Source organism: Elephantulus edwardii, unplaced genomic scaffold, assembly GCF_000299155.1.
Source record: "Elephantulus edwardii isolate Elephantulus edwardi_28Jun2011 unplaced genomic scaffold, EleEdw1.0 scaffold00057, whole genome shotgun sequence".
In the NCBI taxonomy this organism is placed as follows: Eukaryota; Metazoa; Chordata; class Mammalia; order Macroscelidea; family Macroscelididae; genus Elephantulus; species Elephantulus edwardii.
Genome location: NW_006399807.1, coordinates 3157801 through 3171483, shown reverse-complemented (window position 1 = coordinate 3171483; position 13683 = coordinate 3157801).

Below are 13683 nucleotides of genomic sequence, written 5' to 3'. Positions count from 1 at the left end.
TAAAAGGTTATTGCAAAGACAGAGGAGGAAGAAAAGACCAAGATAGATATCAGAAGAAACTCTGCTTATTGCACAAGAGCACTGAGAAGCCAAAGCAAAGGGAAGAAATTAAGATAGTAAGGAGTTGAACAGAAGATCCCAAAGGGCACTGACGAAGACAAAGTATTACAGTGAAATGTCCAAGGAGCTGGAGTCAGAAAATCAAAGGCACTGAACACAGTCAACATTTCTTAAGTTGAAGGAACTGAAGAACAAATTCATACTTTGAGTTGCAATACTTAAGAATGCTTTGGGCAGAATATGAAATGATGCACGAAGCAGTACAAGAAGATGGAAAGAAAGTACGGAGTCATTGTACCAAAAATTGGCAGAGAAAAAAATTTCATGAAACAACATATGAACAAGAGCCTGTGGTGATGAAGGAAGAACTTTAAGCTGCTCTGAAAGAATTGGCAAAAAACAACGCCCCAGGAATTGATGGCATACCAATTGACATATTTCAACAAATAGATGCTGCCTGGATGTGCTCACAAAGTTGTGCCAAGGGATCTGAAGTAAAACCACCTGGTCAACTGATTCAAAGAGATCTATATTTGTTCCCATTCCAAAGAAAGGTGACCCAATAGAGTATGGAAATTATCAAACACTATCATCAATATCACATGTAAGCAAGTTTCTACTGAAGATTATCAAAAAAAGACTAGAACAGCACATTAACAGAGAACTGCCTGAAGTGCAGACTGGGTTTAGAAGAGGACGAGGTACTAGAGGTGTTATAGCTAATGTCAGATGGATGTGGGCAGAAAGCAGAAAGTACCAGAGGAATGTCTATCTATGTTTCATTGACTATGCAAAGGCATTTGACTGTGTAGATCACGACAAACTGTGGCTAACTCTGAGAAGAAAGGGAATCCCAGAACAGTTGATTGTGCTTATGTTAAACCTATACATGGACCAGAAGATAGTTTTCAGAACAGAGCAAGGAAACATTGCATGGTTCAAAACCGGGAAGGGTATGTGCCAAGTATGTGTCCTAGCTCCATATATTTTCAATCTATAGGCAGAACAGATTATCTGGGAGGCTAGGCTCTATGAGGAGAAATGTGGCATCAGGATTGGAGGTAGACTCTTCAACAATCTGTATTATGACACAACCATGCTTGCTGAAACTGAGGAGGACCTGAAACACTTGCTACAGAATGTGAAGGACTGCATCCTTCAATATGGATTGAAGTTCAACATCAAGAAGACAAAGATTCTCACCACTGGGCTGACTGGCAGCATCAAGATGGATGTTGAAGAGATTGAGGCTGTTAACAAGCTTCAGCTTGCTTGGCTCCACAATCTACACTCTTGGTACAAGCAACCAGCAACCAGGAAAAAAAAAAAGACAAATTGCATTGGGAAAGTCTGCTGTCAGAGAAGACTTTTCTGTACTGAAGAGCAATGATTTCAGTCTGAAGACTAAAGTGTGCCTTATATATGCCATGGTCTTTCCAATTACTTGCTATGCATCAGAAAGCTGAAAAATGATGAGAAATGATAGAAGGGGAACTGATGCTTTGAGCTGTGGTGCTGGAGAAGAGTGCTGAATATACTACAGACTACTAAGTGAACAAACAAGTTCATCCTGGAAAGGGTAAGACCAGACTGTTCATTAGAGGCAAGAACGCTGAAGCTTTGTCTGACATACTTTGGACATGTTGCAAAATTGGATCAGTCCTTGTGAGGGATGTCATGCTTGGGAGAGTGGAAGGACAGCACAAGAGAGGAAGACCCTCTATGAGATGAATTGATTCAGTGGCTGGGGTAATGGGGTAGGTCTATCAGAGACAATAAGATTGGCACAGCGTAGAGCAGGGCTTAGAGCTGTTGTACACAAGGTCACTGTGAGTGCAGGCGACTCAATGGCACATAACAACAACCACAACAATATGATGTTGCCTATCACTCTAGTGGTGCTGATTTTTGTATTAATGTTGAGATGAAATCCATATTGAACACTGCGGTCTTTGATCTTCTGCAGCAAGTTTCAAGTCCTCCTCACTTTCAGTAGGCAAAGTTGTATCATCTATGTAATGCAAATTGTGGATAAGTCTTTCTTATTACTGATGCCACATTCTTCTTTAGAGAGTCCAGTTTCTTGAATTATTTGCTCAGCATACAGATTGAATAATATGGAGAAAGGGTACATCTTTGACACACACCTTTTTTTATTTTTAAACTAGGTCTAGAATCTCTCCCCCCTATCTTTGAGACCTCCATCTTCACTTAAGAGATTAGAATCTCCCCACTCAACCTATCCTTTCTTATATCTGGATTTATTATAATCTTCAGGAGATTTCTAACTAATGACCTTAAAAGGGAATTAAAATTATCTCATGTTTAAAATGTAAAGATAAAACTAAATACCAAGCAGAACCTCCCCTTGCTTGACCAAAATAAAGTAAAAAGTTTAATTTGTTGAGAAAATTATGTGAAATTGCAAAGAGTAATCTGTTTGGTGATGCTATACAGGTATGGGAAATTTAAGAATGGAGGGAAAGAAGAAGCTGAGGGACAAATTTCATTTGCATGCTGTATTTGGAGAACAGAAAGTGTGAGTTAGAATCTATTGATCTTAAATGCAAAGAAACGGTAGTAAAATAAATAGTATTAGAAACATGTTAGCCTTTGCAGGAGCTTCATTTTGTTTTCCTTTTAAATATAAGACATGGACAAATCATCATTTACAGTATTTCCACGATCAATATTTTTATACATTCTAGAATACAGCCATTCCCATTCTTTCTTCCTCACCTTATAATGATGCATGCATCTTCATATATCAAGAGGAGCTGCTTAAAAACCTTTAGTAGAAAAATATTAATGGCATCAACAAAATTAAGAATGAAGAAAGTGAAGTCAGATCTAACTTAAATTCACTGAAGTTATGCTGAAGTTATGCAACCTTCTTTATACTCAATCCCAGAGTCTTCCTACCCTAAGAGCCGAAATCTCTTCTACCCTTCTTCCTCATGCTTTTACCTTAAATTTAGTTTTTTAAAAAAAAAGGTCTAAAAGACTTCCAGTAAACAAAACCCTACAGTTTTCCATATGGATTACATCTTAGCATCAAGAAAATAAAAATCCTCAGCACTGGATCAGTAGGCAGCAATATGATATATACAGAAAAGATAGACGTTATTGCTGATTTCATTTTCTTAGGTCCACAATCCACACTCATGATAGCAACAGTTAATGCACTAGGAAAATTTGCTAACAAGGATGTCTGAAGAAGAACTGATGCCTTTGAATTGTGGTGTTGTTGATGAGTACTAAATAGCCATGGACTGCCTAAAAACCAAACACGTCTATCTTGGAGGAAGTGAAACCAGGGTGCTTGTTGGAAAAAAAGATGGTGAATCTTTGCTTCACGTACCTTGAGCATGTTTTCAGGAGGAGGCAGTATTTAGAAAAAGCCTTCATACTGGAAAAGAGTGGAGGATCAGAGAAAGAAAGATCTTTAGCAAGATGGATTAACACAGTGATGGTAACAACAAGCTTGAGCGTGTCAAATAGGAGGATGGGGATGGCACATAATAGGATAAGGTTCAGATCTGTTGTCCATAAAGACTTCACGAGTCCTAGTCAACCTAACAACAACACAAGAGACTCCAGCCTTATGCTACAGGATTTATTCCTTCACGCTCCTGTAGCTAACCTTCAAAGACAAGGCAGGCTTTCGCAACCCTAGCAGTATCATTGTTCTGAGCTGAGTAATTCTTTGTCGTTTGAGTAGGCAACATGTGTACGTGTATATGCTTTTGGAGGAGAGCAGAACTGAAATCTTATGCATTATAGAATGTTAGGCAGCTACCACAGACTACACCCATTAGATTCCAGTAGTAACAAACATCTACCTCAGTTGTGAGTACTAAAAATATCTCCAGATATTGACAAATGTCTCCTGGGCCTGTATTAGAAAAGTAGGTTCAATTGGTTCTATTTACTTCCTTGAATGAGATGTCTTCTGGGGTGCCATGCCCTCTGACCACTGTCCATTGTAGTTGTGTACAGATAATGATAGATACACATGATAAATTCACATCCACACAATTAAGCTAGGCATGTTTTATTTGTTTATTAGCATATCCAGCTGCTTGTTTGCCTTTGCCTGATATTTCAGTCCTTGTGTAGTGGTTTGGCATGAATAACACCCAGTCAGCTGAAAGCTGAAAGATACTGTAAATATTCAAGTCCTAAACTACTGTGGGTTTATTTCCAAGTATACTCCGTACAAACCACTCCTAGCATGAAAGAAAGGGGGGTGGGGAGGGAACTAACCCAATGCCATTACTTAAATAGGCCCATTAAAAATGAGCTGTGAGTGAAATACGGCTTTATTAAACAGATGACATTACATCAGGAATGATGAATCATAAAGTTTCTTTTCGGTATTACAATGGTATACGACCTTTTAAACTTTAATCATTCACCTCATATTCTGAACTACCGTCAGGTGTGCAGGCTTCTTGCTGATTACATTAACATGAGGCAGCTGGGGAGCTGTTGGCATCGATTTTTGACAGCTTTTCACTAGTGAGGCTCAGCAAGGCACAGTCAGAGCAGAAGCAGCCCCAGACCTGTCTTTAAAGAGAATCCGGGCCCCTCCTTAGCTGCTGGGGTTCATTTTTCCCAGATCTCGGAAAAATAGATAAAGAACTCACATGTCTGAGAGGTTCTTGCACCCTCTCCAATACCTGGCATAGGGTATGGCCAAAGTATGGACTCTAGAAATGTCTTTTGAACCCATTTCAAAGTCCGAAATACCGAAATAATCCTGCATATTTAGACAGGGTTTCTAGTTTTACAAAGAAGATTTTCCCGTCCTATCTTCACAGAAAGCCTGTAAAGACTGAGGCTACACTGGTAGTAAATCATCGAGCCAGAACACAAGTTTCCATCCTTTCCACAACTTCCCACAGCGGATAATAAGACAGTCTTGTGTGAATGCTAAGCGCACATGCTTGACTTCCATGTCAACACTTCTACTGAGGAACTGTGTAACTTTTCACAAGTCATTTAAACTCTTCAAGACACATGGTCCTCATAGATTGATTGTGAGGGTTTTTTGAGAAATTGCATATAAAAAACTTGGCACATGGTAAGTACTCAACAAATGTTATCTATAGTGATTAACATCTTCATAAAAAAATATCCCGCAGGGAAACAGAAAACTAGCATCACAAAATCTTCAAAGAAAAACAGGATTTGAAATTGCAGGGATCCTATGAGTTATTGTTATTATTGTAATAATATTGTTAAGTGCCATGAAGTCAGATCCAACTCATAGGGACCAACACGTGTGGACAAGAGAACAGAAACGCTGCCCAGTGTTACAACAAGCTCACAGCCTTGTCTATGTCTAAGCCCATTATTGTAGCTATTATACCAATCCATCTTATTGAGAATCTTCCTCCTTTTTTGCTGATCTTCTACTTTATCAAAACTTTGTTTTTTTCTGCATGGACCCATCCCTTCTGATGACAAACCCAATGTATGTTAGATAATAGCTCACCATACTCTTCTAAAAACATTCTTGCTGCACTTATTCAAAGAAGGATTTGTTTATTCTTCTGGCAGTTCATGGTGTATACAATATTTTTCACCAATGGCACAAGACAAAGGCATATATTTTTCAGTCTACTTTGTTAATTGTCTAGTTTTTACATGCTTATGGGGCAACTGAAAATGATGTAGTTTGGATCAGGCGTGCCTCAATCATTAATGTAGCAACTTTGCTTTTTGACATTTTAAAGAGATGCCTTTGAAAGAGATTTGGCAGACACAATACACCCTTCCAGGGAATTGATTGCAGATCCAAGTAAAATAAAATCCTTGACAACTTCAATCTTTCCTCTGTTTAGCATGATGTTGTTTATTGGTTAAGTTGTGAGGATTTTTATTTTCTTTATGTTGAGGTATAATCCATACTGAAGGCTATAAATCTTTTATCTCTATCAGTAAGTGCTTCAAATAGCAAGAATGATTGTGTCATGAGCATACTCTAGGTTTTTAGTGGGTCTTCTTAATATCCTGGGGCTGTGTTCCTTCTTCTGGATAATCCAGCTTCTCAGATTAGGTACTTATATCCAGAATTTATAATATACTTGAGCACCATAACAAGATAAAGGTAAGTAATCCAATTGAAAAATGGGCACAGGATATGAACAGACACTTCATCAAAGAAGACATTCAGATGGCCAACAAGCACATGAAGAAATGTTCAAAACCCCTAGCTCTAAGAGAGATGCAAATCAAAACAACTATGAGATATCATTTCACCCCAGTAATAATAGCAAAATTTAACAGAACAGCAAGGAACAAATGCTGGTGAGGTTGCAGAGAAACTGGAAACCTTATTCACTGTTGGTGGAAGTATAAAATGGTGCAACCGTAGTGGAAAGTGGTGTGGCACTTTCTCAAAAAGTTGCAAATAGAGATACCATTTGACCCAGCAATCCCACTACTGGGAATATACTCTAAAGAGACCATAACTAACATCCAAGCAGATATATGCACACCCATGTTCGTCATGGCTTTGTTCACAATAGCAAGGAGCTGGAAACAACCCAAATGCCCATCAACAAACGAATGGATAGAGAAACTATAGTATATTCATACAATGGAATACTATGCTGCATTGAAAAACAAGGAACTCATGCAATATTATTCAAAATGTGTGATCCTGGAGGACATTATGCTGAGTGAAGTATCTCAGTCACAAAAGGACAAATACTGCATGGTGCCACTGTTGTAGAATGAGACTGACATCAGGGTTGGGTTAAGAATTAGAAAAACTGGATAAATTATGTGTACTGCATTGAAACATATGAGGGAGAGAACAGTTTAAAAGTAATATATGATAGGTTATTATGGTTATCACAAGAGTCCAGAATTAAGGTTGCACAGTGGAATGTACTCGGGCCAGTGTGGGGGGAGGGGGGGTTGTATACCAATGAAATGATTTTTCTTATACCAATGAAAGAATTTTTCTTTTGCTTTTGGGGGAGAGGAGCAAACTGCGGTGGGGAGAAGGGTGGGCAAGGAGAAAAGTTCAACAATGAATGAATGGAAATGCAATATCTTTGTAAATGTTCATTATAATTAATGAAATAAAATTAAAAAATAAATATCTTTTATAATTTTAAAACATGTGATTTCTACTTATTCTGTTAAAAACAAAGCAAAATAAATAACTACCTCTTCATGTATCCCAAATGAACATAATTAAGTATTCCAGGCTTCCTATTGTTTAAACCGGTGTCCATAATTTTTTATGATCCACACAGTCAAATGCTTTTACATTGCCAACATCTTTCTGGTATTTCTGCTATAGCCAGGATCCATCTGAAGTCTGCAATGATATCTTTTTTTTTTTCACCCTCCTTGAATCTAGCTGATTTATAAGTACAGGTATTTTCCCTTGGAATGACATATATTTCTTATGAGATTTAGCTCACAATTTAAATCCCACTTGTTATTTAGGATGCTTTGGCTAATTAATTTCTGAAAATTCAGTTACAAAAGAATGAATAACTCAAAGTAATAAGATATGTTGGTATTAGGTACATGAACTTGGTAGCTAAATAATTCTAATAAGTCCCAGGTGCTTTCCATCTTTAATTCACCATTGCCTTAGTCCTTTGTCTTATGCCTTTTATGTCCTTTAAATGGCCATCATGCCTTCTCATTCCAGAGGTAAGGAAAAGCTATTTTCACACTGAAGTCTTTTTAGTTCATAGTGAAGGAACTTTTCCAGTAATTACCTCCAATACATCTTCTCTCCTATCCCACCAGTTAGATCTGAGTCATATATCTACCAGCAAAGCAAACACTAACAGAGAGAATTTAATTACCAATGTTGCTTTAGAACAATCATGAGTCACCTTTTGAACTGGGATGGACTGTCTCTTCTAGGACAATGGCCATTCAGTATCTGAGCAAAACTAAGATTCTGTTTGAAATAAGAAAACTCTCGGGAAGATCTGTTGGGTTCCCAATAATTATCTGCCATGATCTCATTAGCTATGAAACCACTATCTACACAATAGGCAAAATATGAAAGGATGAAAATTTCTTATAAACCAGGTGAATGTTTGAAGTTTCAAATACTGTATTGTTTTATAAAGACGTTTGTATCAAAATGTACCTCAACTATATTACAAGATTGTAGAGTCTTGACAGTTACCTAACACAGCCAAAGGGATATAAACTGTACAATGAGTTCTATCTGTTTTGTGCACTGCTGTGCTCTCTGTGTCTAGAATCATACTCCATGCTCTGTCTTATATGATGCCTCAATGTTCTCAACCTAGTCTTCATGTTATAATTTCCTCATAAGTTATATGATGACATTAATACCTTCCCCATGAGCCTCATAGGAAGAAGAAATGTCCGATTTTGAAAACACAAATCAGGAAGCCCTACCACCAATCAGTTCATCAATGGGTCAGGAAGTCACTTAACTTCCCTGAGCTTCTGGAAGAGGAACAGTGATAGCCAATACCTTATAATCCCTAGAAGACCCCAGTGAAGTTATATATTTGCTGGTGCCCGGCAAAATATACATGGATATATAGTTATTAATCATTTGAAGGAATCTGGAGGGTGTATGAGATAGCATGTTAGGCTGTTAACCAAAAGGTTGGAAGTGTGAATCCACTAGCTTCTTCTTCGTAAAAAGCTAGGTATCTCCCTCTCGTAAAGATTTACAGCCTCAGAAACACAATAAATGGTTACTACGTGTCCAAATTGGCTTGACGGCAGTGGATTTGGTCTTTGGGTGTCTTAATGAATTATTTTATATAAGATAAAATACACAGAAGCCCTGTGAAATATTAAATGACTGAATAATGTAAAGTACTATTCAGAATATCTTCTCACTCAAATGTGCTTGCTTCTCTTTCTCCCTTTTCCTCTGTCTCTCTCAAAATGTTAATACGGGTCTCCTCTATAAATAACGATAGTGGCATACTGACATCCAGATTTAAATGCTGCAGCACAGCACCCTGTACAAGGAGAAGGCTGACACAGAGCTTCTATTTTTATATGTTTAGTGATATATCCAAGTGTCACTCAACAACAACAGGAAAGGAGCGAGTGTGTCGATATCGTTCACTAATGTCTTCACCCCTCCTCCGCCACCACTCAGACACATCCGTGACAAGCGCTGTGTGGCTCCACCTGCTCACCACCTGTCAATATTTGGGTTTCAGGGGAGAAAAATAGACTCTACCACATGACTCTTAATTTTCATTAGTATGAATGTGGATATTCTGAATCATAGTCTAAGCTCAGCACTTACACTGCCAGGCCACAGAAATGCAATTCTACTTGTCTCTTGAACAGCTCCATCTCTCTATCAAATGATCTCTTCAAAGACTCTTCCAGCTTGAGATGAGAATCGCAATAGATTCTGGCACTCAGCTGAGATCACTGGGGAGAAGGAAGGAAATACTGTGGACGGCTCTTTGATTAGAGCTTCAGTCAGGATAGCAGGGTCAATTCCTCTGATTTCAGGAGAAAGTGCCCGGTGCTGTTATCCCCATACTGAGAGGCCAGGGCCATAGGTCTTCTCCTTTTCTCACAGAACTTCCGGAGCTGAGCTGATTCACATGCTGCATGCCAACATGGGGCAAGAGCCTCATCTACTGGAAATCCGGGTGGCATGTCATAGCCCCAAAGCACTTGGCAATGTGTCACCTCTGAGATCAAACCCCAACTAGCAGACAAATGACAGCTAATTTTAACAGTACTTACAGGTGAAAGACGGGAGAACGTGCATTACAAATACACTGTTTGGGGAACTGTTCCATATACTATATATAATTTACAAGTTTATGTGTTGATTGATTGAGGTAGCTGGCCACAGGGTGATAGTCATTTATGACACCAAATAGCTTTGAGTTCAAATTCTAGCTGTCATTCCCAGGCTATGTGATCTTGAACAAGTTATTTCTTTTCTCCAAAGCAGTTTCTTGATCTGGAAAGCAGACATGACGACGCCTAACTTAGATGAGTGTTAAGAATATAAAGTGAAGTTCTATGTGCATAACACAATGGCAGTTTTATTGTAGGTTATAGCCAATAACTTATTAAGCCCTAATGAACACTAAACACTGTTTAAAGTACTTCCTATGGTTCCTCTGATTGCATTAATGGTTGAAGTGAAGACTTTCCCACTGAAACTTTATTATTTAATTTTACTCAAGCTAGCATGTATGAGGCTAGGAATGTTTTCTACCTGTTGTTCTAGGACATAAGACTTTAAGAGACCACCTCTGCAGACCCAGTACCAGAACTTTGATTGAGGGATATTGTACAGACTGTTACATGAAAGTATTCTCCTGAGGATGAAGAAGGGCTCTAGCCAGTAAATAATCCAAGTTCTAATTAAAGTAATCCACCTCCCTCTCTCCTGGGGAGGGGTGTGTGTGTGTGTGTGTGTATGTGTCTGTGTCTGAGTCTGTGTGTGTCTCATTGTTTTGTGCTATCCTGGGTCCAGTGGTTGTGCTTGGATCCACATGAAAGTGACACAGTGATGTGTTCTGACTCTAATACACAAACATATTCTCCTCTCCCAGAAATAGAACTTTAGTAGTGATTGAGACATCATCACCAGGAAGAACTGTGGTGTTGACAGCAGTATCAGCAACAGCCTTTCAAAACCAAAGCCAAGCCTACTGTTCTCCAAGTCAGCTCTTATTCACAGCAACCCTCCATCAGGTTTCCAAAGCTATTAAATCAGGAAGAGACTATGCACAAAGCTGCTGGAGGATTCTAATTGCTGACCTTTCTGTTCCATGTACTATATATCATTTACAAGTTTTCTACCTTTCTGTTAGCCACCCAACACATTACACATTGTCAACAATGAACAGTGTTCAGTTGAAGTGGAGATGGCTAGCATGGTTTTGGGGTTTTTTCTTTCTCTTTTTATTTCAGTAGAAAAATATTGAATGATTGAGAGCCTTCTCATTCTATAATCTCTTAACCAGGAACCAGTAAAACAGAGAATAGTACACACAAGAGTAATTACCATAGAACAAACATAACAAAAACTAAGTAAATGCTATCTGGAGTTAAAATATCAATTTCTCTTTTCATTTAGTATCTTCAGTGAGTAGAAGTATGAGAAGTAAAAGGTGGCAAACTGCTTTCTTTTTCTAAATTTAGAGCTGGCTAATGTCTTGATGGTAGTCGTGTCCTGATGACAGACACATAAGGGAAGTTTTTGAGTCATGTTTGATATGTGTTACTGTTTCTCCCCCCCAAAAGTGGATATCAGTTGAACTTTTTACCAAGGTTGGAGGCCTGCTAAAGGATGTGTCTTCAAAATCCTGTAGTTTAAGGACCTCTTAATTAAATTTATTAATTTTAGAATGAATATTTATTCATTTATTAATTTTAATTAATTTATTAACTTTACAAATTTGTTAATTTTAGAATGAATATCCATTAAGTGATACAGCAATTAGAAAATCTATTTGCTGTACTGAATAACCTGGAGTTGCTGTAATACTTAACACTGTGCCATGGTCATGCCAAATACCATAATGGTTACCAATCATGTACAATGTTTGGAGGAGCTTCCAGATTCATTCAGGTTGGGAAGTAGGAGTGGAATTCAATTCTTAAACTAGATGCCTCTGAAAGTCTATAAACTCTGTAAACATACACAGATAATGTTAGTTATAGAACAGTGCTCAGATCTTATGTGCAAGGGTTGTTATGAGTCATATTCTATGACTTAACCATTTTAAATGAGACTAGTTCTATCTGGAGGAAGATTCTTTCAGTTTGTACATCACTCTTTGTCAATGTGCTGTATGAAGTAACCTGGATTTGCTGTGATGCTGAACCTTGTGCCATTGGGGTATCAAATACCATAATGGTTTCCCAAAGTGGACAGTGTTCAGAGCTCCCAGTTGTAAAACAGGTTTGGAAACAGGAGTGGCATCCACTTCCTAAACCACATGCCTCTGGAAATTCTATGAACTTGGAGAAATGACGATAGTTATAGAAAGGCATTAGCTCTTTTGTTCATAGAGTCACTATGTCATGTTCAACTCGACAGCAATTAACAACAACTCCTGAAAAGGTAAATGTAATTCATATATGCTTTTGGCATTTATATAATTCAGACGCTGTTGTTGTTGCATGACATAGAGTTGGAACCAGCTCATAGCTACCCTCCAGCAGGTTTTCAGGCTTAATTTAAGAGGAGAATGCCCATCCTTATCTTGTCAAGCTGCTTGTAGAGTCTAACTACATGTCTTCAGGATTGTAGGGCAGCTTTTTACCTCTAGGTCATCAAAGTACCCAATTCAGACACTCTTGAGTTGTTACTATATACCACCATCAAGTTGTAACAGGCCCATAGCTAACCTTCATCAGGTTTTGAGAGGGAGTTAAATTGTACAGGGGGAGATTGTCCATCTTTGTCCCACAGAGTAGCTAGTAGATTTGAACCACATGTCTTTGGGATGGCAGCACAACTCTTTATCACTAGGCCACCAAAGCTCAAAGTGTGTTCTTCTATTTACTTATATTTGTATAACTCTCTCAGGTTTATAGGTGGAGATAATTAATCAGTCTCATTCAAGTCTTGCTGCTCAGTGTGGGAAGCACTCTCTCTCTTTCTCGCTTATCCTAGTCCCACAGCATGTGTCTGCAGTTTAGTTAGCTGGAGCCCAGACAGGACTAAGGTGATGGCTAAAAAATGCCAACTTTAAGCTAACACTGCACCTTATTTAGTCAATTTTATTGACAATTTACTTAATTACACACACATGCAGAGACAGAAAAAATACATTCTTAATAAAATAATTACAGATGTTAGAGCTCTGGTGGCCTAGCAGTAAGAAACTGTTACAATCCTAAAATGGCTCAGTTAGAATACACCAGCTTCTCCGTGAGAAAATAATTTGAAATCTCCCATATGATTTACTGCTTTTGTAAACTTGCTGGAAGGTCAGCTATGGGTCATTTCTGACTCAAAAGCACACAACAACAACAACAACACACACACAAATAGTAAACCTATTGCCAGAAAGTCAATTTCCACTCATGTTGACACTCTTATTAGTTTTCTGAGGCTATAAATCTCAACAGAGGGAACTGTCTATCTTTACGCTTCAGAGAAACTGATGGAATCCAATCACTGACTTTTTTATTATAATACACTAGAAGAAGATGTCCATAGGTACTAAAAAATACTCACTGGAACAAATAAAAAAAAGGATTATCTAAGATCAATGTATCAACATACATCATGATGTATGACAATTAACAACCTGGAATAAGAAGTTCATTACAAAGTGAATTGGGTGGGTAAGGGGCAAGGAGTGAGAATGAGGAAAATGCATCAGTGAGTGAAAGAAAACCCAACTTTCTAAAAAGACTAAATTCATTTATAAAAATACTCATTGCATCAGAAGTGGGGCGGGGGGATGGAAGGCTCTTGGTAAGAACTGAAGTGACCTAATAGAACATTTACAACAATTGTGGTGCCATAACTTATAAAATAGAATTTTAAAGAACCTGAATTGATTTTCCCCTGCAATCACAGAACTCAGCATTTCAAGAGATGCAAATTACTTCAGAGTCCATACTCACAGCCATATATATATATATATA